Source organism: Gossypium raimondii, chromosome 13 (genome assembly GCF_025698545.1).
Source record: "Gossypium raimondii isolate GPD5lz chromosome 13, ASM2569854v1, whole genome shotgun sequence".
Taxonomy (NCBI): Eukaryota; Viridiplantae; Streptophyta; class Magnoliopsida; order Malvales; family Malvaceae; genus Gossypium; species Gossypium raimondii.
In genome coordinates, this window is record NC_068577.1 from 58,327,632 (window position 1) to 58,339,263 (window position 11,632).

Genomic DNA, 11,632 nt, shown 5'->3' on the forward strand with positions numbered 1-11,632 from the left:
AGGTTTAAATACAGCATATCACCGCCGGAAATAAATAACTTTTTTACTGTCAGTAAACGCGTTGGAATTTGGTTAAATCCCGATTGGGAAGACAAGTTCGAGCCTCCACGAACTTTCGTTTTCCCTTTTTATTTACTCTTTAAAAAAAATGAATTTCTCATTTATATGGTCGTTTTTTCTAAATTTTTTACCGCGGTGAATATTTATTGATCATGAATACATGCATCTTTCATGCATCACATGAAGTGTGAGACAAATAAAAAACAAATAAATAATTTTATTTAGGGTAAATTACATCAGCAGTCACTTGATATAGTCTTTTTCTTCACTCAATTATGAAAAAATTACAATATATCACAAACTATTAGTAATTTTATTTTTAGTCACTCAATTATGAAAATTTACAAATTAAGTTCAAGTATCAAAGTGAAAAGGACCTACTTGCTAAATTCATGAGCTATAATCTATATTATCCCATATTTAAATAAAATTATTAATTCTTTTAAGTCCATTACTTTTTAGTTTTATCTAACGACGAGGTGTTGTATTGTTATTTATCAATAAGGCATAAAACTTAATTACTGTGGAACATAAAATTTATTCTTAATTATTAAATGCGATTGTAAATAGTATATCTTAATAATTATAGCCAAAATCAATTCGAGATGAATAATCGATTAAGTCAATTGTTTCATTCGATGTTCCCATACATAATTGACTTAACTCGATCAAGTCATACGTGTTAACCAATCTAATTGAATCAACTTAACATTGATGGTTCGGTTAGTATAATTATAAAATTCATTAAATTACAGTATATGTTGGAATTAATAATCAAACTATACATAAACCTAAACCATAAAAAATTTAAAAAATCTAAATTTTAAATAAATTAAAATTAAGAAATCTCAACTCTACAATTAAATATGTATTTTTAAAGTAAGCTTAAACTATTTGTATTATCGATTGATTATAATATTTGTACATGTAATCTTCAAGATGATTAGTACTTTACGCTACATAGATTTATATGATTCTTCGCATTATAAAACTTATCCACATTTATGGTTATTGTATTTTAATTATTTCAAAAAATCAATAAAATAATTAATAAATTCTAAAAATAAACACCTAAAATCATATGCAATTAATGTATCATTAAAACTAGTATTAATCGAATCTCATGTGCTAGTCAGAAGGTCAGGGTGTTTACTACCTCAGTAATAGCTTAGAGTCGTGTTGCTGTTAGAGCTTTGCCCTCCTCTATTTACATTAAAAAAATTAGTATTAACCGTTTAAGTGCCATAAGAATAATTTATATTTTATTCATCCACAAATTTTTATTTTTTATTTTTAATATTTTCATTATTTTATCTTGAATAAATTATTAGATTAATATGGTTTAGAAAATCCAAAACGCCACTAATCAATCTATAAGATAGTTTATATTTAAAATAATGAGTATCAAATCAACAAAGTGGTTAGTTTGATGGGTGGACTACCCTATAAATAAATTATTTTAAATAGTTTGAAAAATAAAAAAATTATATATTTTTCGTAGGTGTTCAAAAATACAATCAAATAACAACAATAACAAGAGGCATGGGCGGTGCACCAAGATTATTATATTTAATAAATTATTTTTATTTAGTTTTATCAAAAGACAAATGTAAGGGTATGATTGATAAGAAAATAAATGTAGATGTACACTTGGCAAAATGCCCCAAAAGCAAGAAGAAAAGGATATTCAAATGGCTTTGGGATATTTATTTAACAGTCCTTTTAATAGCTTGTAATTAAACCTAAAAGTTGATGAGTGAGATATTTGACTGATTGAGACGGAAAATTAAAGATATATTTTAATTCGAACTGAGTTGAATCAAATCTTTTAAAATATATATTATTTAAAAGATTTAAATTTTGGATAATTATTTTATAATTCGATGGATTTCACCTCATTTATTATTTTATTAAATTAAAAATATTTTCATTTAAGATTAATTATAAAATATGTTAATATGAGAAGATTTTTTTTTGGTAGAAAAAATATAGTCAATTACAATCAAATATAGACAAACATTAGAATTGGATAGTTTAGAAATATTATCTAATCGGATCTAATCAACAACTTTAGTAGGGACAATATGAAACACACGGGGCTCAAGCGGAAACTCTTTCATTAGACCTACCAGAATATGGAGGGCAAAATTTGTTTCTCCTAAAATCTGCTTAACGTCCACTTGTCAATCATATCTACATAATTCTTGGATACATAATATCACATCTCTATTAGCTTGTCCTTTAAAGCCCTTGTGAATACCTTTAATAGCCTAAGCGCAGTCAGCCTCAAGAACAACCTCGTTCCAATTAAAATCCCATGCAAAGTGAAGGTCGTCATAAATATCCTAAAGTTCAGCTCGTTCAACAGTGCATCTTCCAATATTTCTCCCAATCCTCCAAAGCCACCTATCATGTTCATCTCTTGCCACTGCTGTCGAAGATGCAAGGCCTGAAGACGGATTGGGGCCACCTATAATTTCCACGTCGATTACTCATATATTCACTAGATCTGCTAGGCTTCAATTTAATATAACTCATCCAACACCAGGCGGATTATATAATGTTGACAATATCAGAAGGAATCCATTAAAAAATCTTAAGATTCATTTGTTTCCAAAGCTTCCAAATAACATTTTAAACGAATAGTAAATTTAAGATTAATATAAAAGTTTAAAGTTACAACCGATCTAATTTATGAATTTTATTTTAAAACTATTTAAATATAATTTTATGATTATACTGAATTTATATTTATAAAATCTGATTTTTTCCTTTTTAACATTCTTTAAAATAAAATTTAAATGAAAACATTACAATATTTTCTACTTCTAAAACAAATAAATAAAATAAAATGACTTTTGCCGTAGGTGAAATAAGAAAAAGAAAAAAAAAGCCATTTATTTTTATTACAATCCAAATACCAAATGGTAGCCGAAAGTGTTCACTTCTTGCTTTTTTTTAACTTTGCATCAATAATTGTGCTTTACTTTATCAAATTTCATTTTCTTTCTTTTTTTTGGGTCCAAATTGAAAGTGTTTTCCTTTTTCGTCCCAAATTTCAGTGAATACAAATGTCAAAATGAATTAAATTTACGAACACAATACTCGTAGCAGGAGACCCAGTGCATAAAATGGTAAATTTTCATTTTTAGTCCCTTTAAAATTTTAAAAATATTAATTAAATTTGACTTTTAACATTTTTTTTACTTTAGTCCTTAACAATTTTTAATAGTAAAAATAAATTGGGTTGCGTCCCTAACGTATCGTTTGGGCAGTGATTTAAAATCTTTAAAGTTATCTAAAGAAGGGAATTTAAGGCTGTGTCAGTGTCTTTCATCGTCATACTGTTAATTTCTTTTGTAAGGAAAGCAAGAAAATGAAGGCACGGACACACAATTTGTCGTGCAAGAAAAATACGGTGGTTGTTGATCCCCCATTTATTATATAGTACAAATGTATATTTCAATAATTACTAGTGACGAAGCTAGGAATTATGTGATGGGGTTGAAATAAAATTAAAAAAACTTAGAGACCAAAGTTAAAAATTCTGCATTAGAATAACTTAAATTGTAATTTTTACCTTTGAAAGGATCAAATTTACATTTTTTTTCTAATTAAAACAAGTTAAAAAGATTAAATTAATCTATTTACATTTATAAGGTATTAAAATAGCAATTAATCCATTTAGTCAAAAGAGCTAAGGCCCCAGCCTGTGTCACGGACTTAGAGTTTTCCCATGCGATCCGTGCGGCCTTAGGCAGTTTCTTTGCTCAAAAATGCCTAAGTCAGCCTAACTCGCAACAATTATGGATTCGACAGAATTCCTTTAAGGCACCCACGAAGAACAACAGAAGAACGAACTTGAAAGATGAACAAAAGCAACAGAAAAGTAAGAACACTTGAGAGAAAAGTTTGAGCGAATACTCTCAAAATTCTATTCACAACTGAATAATGTACAATGAGCAGAGAGTCCTCTATTTATAGCTGAGGCTCTCCTAAATCAACGGTCTAAATCAAAGTACATCAATGACTACAATTAAAAGCTATCTAAATATCAAATCTCTAAGATTACATAATCGTATCTTTTAAATATTACATTTAATATCTAGGATCACATATCTCTAAATATCACCTTTCATATTTGTCAAGCATATCTTTAGAAGATCACTTTGCTTATTTGCCAAGCTCCAGAGATAGGCTTTTTAATTTCTCCAGGCAATGGACCAGTCCAATTGGGCCGAATGACCTCCATTGAATCCGATGGATCGTACGAGTTCATCATGGTTGCGGGCTCCCATGCGCAACCCATTGCACCTGCTCCCACATCTTTGATAATTACACATATAAAATCAAATTAATACAAAATATAAACAGTTAGAGAATCAACATGTAATCAGACAAATTCTTTGCCTAGGCAGGACTCCAACTTAAGTACTCAATGAACAAAGACCTCAACTTTTATCAATAATGTCAATGGTTCATTAGCAACCCGAAGTTTAAATAAGGGTTAATATACCATTTTGATATTTGAAAATTTTTTATTCTAATTTGGTACCTAAATTTGGCTTCAATGTTCAATTTGGTACCCGGGTAAAGCGCAATAAATATTTAACATGTTTACTCTAGTAAAAAACATAGGTACTTAATTGAGACAAAAGAAAAATTCAGGTATCAAATTGAACATTGAAGGCAAACTTAAATACTTGTATAGGACAAAGAAAAACTCAAGCATCAATTTAAAAATTTTAGGTACCAAATTGAGCATTGGAGCCAAACTCAGATACCAACAAACTCATGAATCAAATTGAACATTGAAACCGAATATAAGTATCAAATGGTATATTAGCTCTTTAAATAACGATGACAATACAATGCATGTACATTTATTCTTTTGATATAGGAGAATATTTGTGCCGAAAAAAAAACCAAAAGCCTATGATAGGTAAAAGTACAGTGAAAGTCTTGTATTAGGAGTTATATTACATATTGTTTTCTTTACTTAAAAACGGATAAATTAGTCCATGTATAATAGATCAAAGAGCAAACTGATCATCTATTTTAAAAAATTCATCCATTTTACTATTAAAACTAGTGTGGTCAGCGGAATAATCGAGATAGTTACATGTGATGTGTCATTTTAGTATTGAATCTAACGTACAAAGATTTATTTATTTAATAGAGTGGACAAAATACAATACGACTATGAGAATATTGATGGCTATAAAAAATTAAAAATCATGCACCCTTTGTTGTTAAAACCTAAAGATACATTATACAATATATTCTACGTACCAAAGTTTCTATTCTTTTTAGGGTAAACTATAAAAATAGTCACTTTTATTTGTTTCAGATTATATTTAGTCACTTATGTTTAAAATGTTACGTTTTAGTCACTTACATTATCGTTTTGTTACGAAGTGGTCACTCCATTACCTCCCTAACAACAGTCGTACATGGCAATCCAAATGGGTTTTCAATGCCAACTTGGATGTCCTACGTGTCCAAATTAAATTTATTTAATTAAAAATTTATTTTCATCTCAGCAACTGGACATCCAATTTGGCATATAAAACCCATTTGGACTGCCACGTAGGATTGTTGTTAAGGAGTTAACAGAGTTTAATGGTAGAATGACCACTTCGTAACAAAACGATAACGTAAGCGACTAAAACGTAACATTTCAAACATAAGTGGTTAAAATATAATCTAAAGCAAATAAAAATTATTATTGTTATAATTTACCCTTCTTTTTGTCCATATATTTTTACGAACAGATTTAAAGTTACTTAAAAAAAAAAAAAAAACTTCTCCAAATAAAAGACGTGATTTAAAAAATAAAAATAAAAAAGACTGCGCGAAATTCAAAGCACAAAAATAAACAATATTTAATAAACAATGGCAGCTGCGAAATGTGCAAGAGACAGGTAAAAGAGGGAAGAACACAGATGGTTTGGTTTGAAGTTTCTTTTGAGTGAATATCTTTATTCATTGATATATTCAAGTTGGTGAAGGTGGTGTCATTTTCTGTCCCTCGACATGTTTTTCTTGTAATGATTATTTAAGGAGAACCAACATTCTGGTAGGCCTATCTCCTTTGACCTTTTTTTATTTTTTTCCTTTTGTTGGCGTGATAAATTTGTAGTCTTTAGTATATCCATGGCTGAATGGTGTCGGTGATGGTGAGCTCCAGCAGACAATTTTGATTAATTAATATTATACTGGTTGGAGAGACGTTTTGCTCAACATAATGGGCACTGGGCAGTGATATGAACTATAAAATTCAGATAATCACATACAACTCCTTATACGAAATCAAGATTAATGATATGCCATTTGAGCATGTGAATCAATGAAGACAAGCTTCGAAAGACAGTGATAACACCACGAGCTGCACACTCGATATGTATAGTAGTATGTGCCTAACAGTGATCATCAGCGAGGAGATGGTTGGACCATATCATTTGGTGTAAATCAGTGTCCTTTAACCCGTAAGCAATGTAAACATCATCCAACTTTTCCTTCTCCGGTAGTAGCATAATGTCCTTGATTTTGAGAATCCGTACAAATATTAATGCAATGTTTAATCTCGTGAAATATTCGTATCAAACATATTCTTATATATGTCACTTAAGCCTGAGTTGAAGTACATTATCAATATCCATGTGACAAATGAACTTGATCTTATGGCAAATGCTTTACCAATTTTGTTTTATTGCAACCTCTTCCTTTGTCTCAAAATATGTTAAAATCTGCTAACAATTCCTGTAATGTCTGTAAGTTGATAATTTAATCATTGTACTTTTAGATTTAGTCTATTATAACCTTGCTCTCTTCGAAATTTAAAAATTCAATTCTGGCCTAAATTGTAGCAACTACAATTGTTCAGTTAGTAGTCCTATATCATGTGTAAAATTATAGATTTAGTCCATGTTCTTCAACCTAATCATTCTTGTAATTTTCAAAATTTGAAATCTTAGTTTTGTAATGTTAAAATTTTCTATTCCCAAAATCTTACACGATAAACATAGTATTATATTTGTAATGTTATATCAAATTGTTATCTTCACATATACTCACGAATTTTCATTGTTACTGTTTCGAGTCATGATTGAAATTTCAAGACTCGAATAGTATAGAGACTAAATCCATAACTTATGTATAGTAGGGGACTAAAAAGCAGAATTTGGCCTAACGTGCTCAACTGTTACCATTTGTGCCTGGACTAAAATTTTAAAATTCAAACTAATAGGGATTAAAAATGACCAAATTGGAGTATAAAGACCAAATTCACGACTTGTAGATAATATAGGGACTAATAGCATAATTTCAAAAATTTCTAAATTATTTTCTCTTCAAAATTCAAATAAATCTATTTAAATATGTAGACTAAGATTAAATTGGGCTACCAAAAGAAGAGCAAATTTGGGCTTAGGCAAAACCCAAATATTTCTAAATCTCATCAATCGTGGATTAACCAATCAAAAAAATAGATTTTATTATTTTATTAAATATTAGTTACCCTCGGAAATAGTAATTGTAACATTGAAATTAGATATGCTCACTTGTACAATTTTAATGATTTGGTGGAACTTTTTGAGAGTTTGAAAAATTAGTGGAAAAAGAATGTAAGCACTTTTAAAATACGAGTTTGACTTGGGCTTAGACCTTCAAGGTTTGAGTAAAATCCGGTTTCCAAGTTAGTAATATATTACAGGGATAATGCAATTTTAGCCCCTAAATTTGGTAACTAGATCCGCTTTAATACTTGAACTTGTCATCTTGATTTATTTTGATCCGTGATCTTGAAAGATATAAAAAAGTTTGATAGTGTGACACTATGAGATTGTACCATGTCATCATCTCAAAATAAAAAATTATTCCCCGCTATCATACTACGAATAGCTAGGCTTCCAGAAGAAGATGCAATTCGTTTGATAAGAAATAAAAAGGAATATCGAAAATTCGATTGGTTGAAGCCAAAGCAATTACTTTCAAAGTAATGGAAAGAAAAACAACGACTAGAGCGAGAGAGTTAGAGTTGAAAAAGAGGATTCTTCACTTATTTCTCTCATTCAAAATCGTGAATGAAACTTTAATCTCACACAACTCCTAAACGATAAAAACAATTTATACAATTCTTAAAGTGCTGACATGTACAAATTTAGAGTGTCACATATAGTGTTCTAATAACCGGATAACTGGTTGAACCGATTGGACCACCAGTTCTCGAATCAATCGTTTTGATAGGTTCAACTACTAGAACAATACTAAATAAATAAATAAATAATATTTTTCATTAAAGCCGCTCAGCCTATTCAAATACTGGTTTTTGTCATAGTTTATATTTTTACCAATTTTGAGTAGTTTTCGATTAAATCTGTTCAATTATTTTTTTGGATCGGTACTATTCTCTATCCGATGGATCTGATTAACCAATCTCGTCATGTTCCAACAACACTGGTCACATCATCAAATAATGATGAAATTAAAGTTCAGGGACCAAAATAGATCAAGTTTTCAAGTTTAGGTACCAAAGTGAACAAAAAAAAATTACAGGTGCCAAATTGGACCTAGTTGCCAAGTTTAAAAATTATTTTATACATACATTACATTATTTTATTTTTATATATTGTGTAATCTAGAATACATAAAAAATTAAATCTAGAGTAATATATAAAACTATAAAGTAGAATCCAAGTCCTATGCAGGTCCTCAATAATAGTTTGGGTTCGGACCTTCCTTATACAAAAAAAATATAAAACTAAATGTTAAAAAAAAATTTAAAATATGAAATATATATAATTACTAAATATTTAATATTTTACAAAAGTTAATGTGGGCGAGCTTAAAATGACTTGATTTAGCCATTTACAAAAATGGGTGGTCTTAGGCAAAGTTTTAAGTCCATATCTTGGTGGAGTCGGGCTTAGACAAGCACGAAATGTATTAATATCATACTTAAACCCAGCCCAAAATTGACTTGACCCATCCATAAACATCTCTATTTCAATTTTTATGAAATTACCAATTAATATAATGATATAATTTTATTTTAACCCCTTAAAAATGAAAAATTCATTATTCATCATCTAAAACAATTTTCTTGTACAAATCTTCCTTTATTTATCAATTAAAATTGAAGAAATGTTTAGAGAGAGGGAAATTTTATTAACAAATATTCAATAATTTTATTAAAAAATATTTTAATTAATTGAATAGTAATATGTTGTTGACTTTGCAAAATTGGTTTGACTTTTAGTTGATTTCAACCAAGACTTGGATGCTTAAAAAATTAAGAAATAAGAATAGTAATTAAATAAATAAAAGTCTTTGTAAAATATGTTCACTTTGCTTAGTGAGAAAGCAAATAGTTAAATGTCTAGAAGGATGGATTTCATCACTAATATCTTTGGGGAAAAAAATAAACAGAAAAACGAAATAAAAAAATATTAAAATATTTTTGAATTTTTTTTAAAGTTAAGAACCGATATATCCCTAACATAATTCGATTCGATTTAATTTAAAATTAAATATTAATTATTTGTTTGAATTTAATTCAAAAATTCAGAAATATATTCGACTCAACCCAACATATCTTAATTTTTATATTTATTTTATCAAAATAGAATATTATTTTAGTGATAGAGAAAATATTAAATAAAATTTTATTATGATATGTTTCAAACTAATATTATATATAAAAGTCTGAGAGTAAAAATATTTTTTAAATTTTGCTTGAAGAAGTTGATGAAAAGTGCTATATTTTCCATCTTGGACCAGAAAAAGAAGTCTAGAAAGGGAGAATAAAATATTGGAGCAAAGATATTATGATTGGAGGGTGCAAATGATAGATTTGGGTGTATGAAGTGAGCTTATTGATTCGGGTTTTAGTTTGTCTGTATCTTCATTGTGTTTGTTGTTTTAATACCTTTTTTCATTGACGGGTTTCGTTTTTTTCTAAAAGAAGAACATTAATATTAACAAATAGGTGCATATAAAATGTAAAATTAGACGGAAATTACGTATTTAAATGTGCTAGAATATGTATTATTTTGATTATTGTAATAGTAACAATACCAATTGAGTTAAAACTCAATCAATATACAACAATACATTAAAACCATTACAAATAAAATCAATCATTATAAACCACAAAACCAACCTAAGATAGATAAAAAAATTACATTGAATAAAACTTACACATGACAAGATTTAAACTAGAATACTATCTATAAAAGTACTATAGAGGTCTATGTATTAGGAGTCGAATTATATTTGGTCCTTTTTTAGTGAAAAAATAAGCAATTTGGTTTTTGTACGTTAGATGAAATAGCAAATTGATTATTTTTATTGAAAAATTCGTCAATTTTGTATTGTTAAAAATTGGTTAGATTGACGAAGTGATCAGACAGTGAGGCATGACGTACCATGCCTACATCATGCTGATGTACAAAGATCAATTTTTAACAGAATGACCCAATTCTCTCTAATCTAACGTATAATAACTACTTTACTCATTTTTGAGTAAAGAATACAAAATATAATCTTTCCTTATTCAACGCTTGAATCAATTCAACAAATGCTAACTTTAAATTCTAACACTACAAAAACACAAAAAATCCCTATAGCAAAAAGTCCATAATGAAAAGTCAACTCAGTGAGTCCAAGGATCCATCTGACTTGTATTCTTTAGAAGTTTCGAGTTGTGGTGTTGTTGAGCTTGAACTAAGGCCACCACCATTTTCTCTCCTCGTTTTCTTCAACCTAGAATCCATGGACAAAATTTTCACAGAATATTTAAAGAAGCCTTTGATTATATTGATCTTAATTTGGCCTCTTTTTGGTGGCAAATTTTGTTGGGTCATCTTTGAAGAAACAGGGGAAAAACAGAGGAAACAACTTTGTTTTTGGTTCTTGTAATGAAAAAAAAAATGGGATTTTGATTTTGTTTTGGGTTTTTTTATTTAGTTTTGTGAAGATAAAATTAAAAAAAAAAATGAAGTGGTTTAAAGATGAGATTTTTGAAGAGGAAAAAAAACAGTGTGTAAAATTTGATATGGAATGAAGAGAGTGGGTGGTATATATAGCGATGGAAGTGTTGAATTCAATTACTTCCTCAGTAAGATACAATGGAAAAATATATATATGAATTATTGAGGAGGACAGTAATTTTGTTCACAGAAAATTTTGTCAAGTTCCACGTTGCTAGTACTAGTAGGGGGGGGGGTGTTTTTCCGATACCTCATAAATTGAGAAAAGAGATAACATCAATAGAGTTTAAATCTTAGTTATTTGGATTCAAAATAGTGGGCTAACCCGTGGTTTCTTGGCTTAATCTTTTAACAATTGATTTAATGTGAGACTAAAAATGATTAGAGGTGCTCGTGGGTTAAATCAAGATTTATTTGATTGTTTAAAAAATAATAAAATTTTATTTAAAATTAATTATAAATTATATATATTTAGTATATGCGTGTTCGAAGTTTATAGTTACTTTTCCTAATAATATTATCTCTAAAGTTTACTTGTGTTGTATGAACCTTCCATGGTCCTTGAAACGATTAACATGAGG